At 32.6% G+C, this 834-nt stretch overlaps 1 protein-coding gene across 5 annotated transcripts in view; it reads right to left on the bottom strand.

The window, feature by feature from the left end:
• LOC107086558 (casein kinase I) overlaps window positions 1-834 on the bottom strand; it is a 35,205-nt gene that overhangs the window by 5,872 nt on the left and 28,499 nt on the right. The gene's annotated exons all lie outside the window — the stretch shown is intronic.

Genomic DNA, 834 nt, shown 5'->3' with positions numbered 1-834 from the left:
TTAAGCTTTTACCGAAATGTTTTCCTTCCACCCAACTTTCCTTTATTGTTGGGCAACCACACCTTTTTTCCTGTTGTCCTAGTAAGGCCCACTCCAAGCAGCATAAGCTACTAAAAGGCACGCAGCTCTCTATGCATAGCGCCTTATTAGAAAGTTCAGTGGAGGGAAAAACATCCATAAATGTTGTTCAAAAATTTTGTGAAGTAACTTTCAGAAATTACAATTATCTTACAACATTTATGGATGTTTTTCCCTCCACTGATCGTTCTAATAAGGCGCTATGCATAGAGAGCTGGGTGCCTTTTAGTAGCTTATGCTGCTTGGAGTGGGCCTTACTAGGATAACAGGAAAAAAGGTGTGGTAGCCAAACAATAAAGGAAAGTTGGGTGGAAGGAAAACATTTCGGTAAAAGCTTAACAAGCAAAAGTGCTACAGAAGTCTTTGCTGACCAACACTTGCATATCTAAATCTGTTACTTTTTATCCAGTTTAAATATTTATCAGCAGTAAGAAATAGTTAAATTTACAGAAAAAAACATTTTAAGTATAGATCATAGTTTGCAATAAAAATAAATATACTACAATCAGGTAGTAATTTGAGTTTATTAAATAAAATATACATTTTAGAAATTTCCTCCACTTTTATTTCATTGCTTTCAAGATATATTACCAAATGAAGCTGAAATAAATATAAAAAAAACTTTATCTCCTGAAGTTTAATCCTATTTAAGTAATTAATGTGGCAAAAACAGTCAAGGTTTTAATCCAATCTTGAAGCTCTAATTAATTTTATGGTTGCATATATTTACAGTGGGGCAAAAAAGTATTTAGTGAT

This window comes from Cyprinodon variegatus, unplaced genomic scaffold (genome assembly GCF_000732505.1).
Source record: "Cyprinodon variegatus isolate N-32 unplaced genomic scaffold, C_variegatus-1.0 Scaffold156, whole genome shotgun sequence".
NCBI lineage: Eukaryota > Metazoa > Chordata > Actinopteri > Cyprinodontiformes > Cyprinodontidae > Cyprinodon > Cyprinodon variegatus.
Note: the sequence above shows the minus strand (reverse complement) of the source record. Positions and strands in the feature narration are given on the sequence as shown.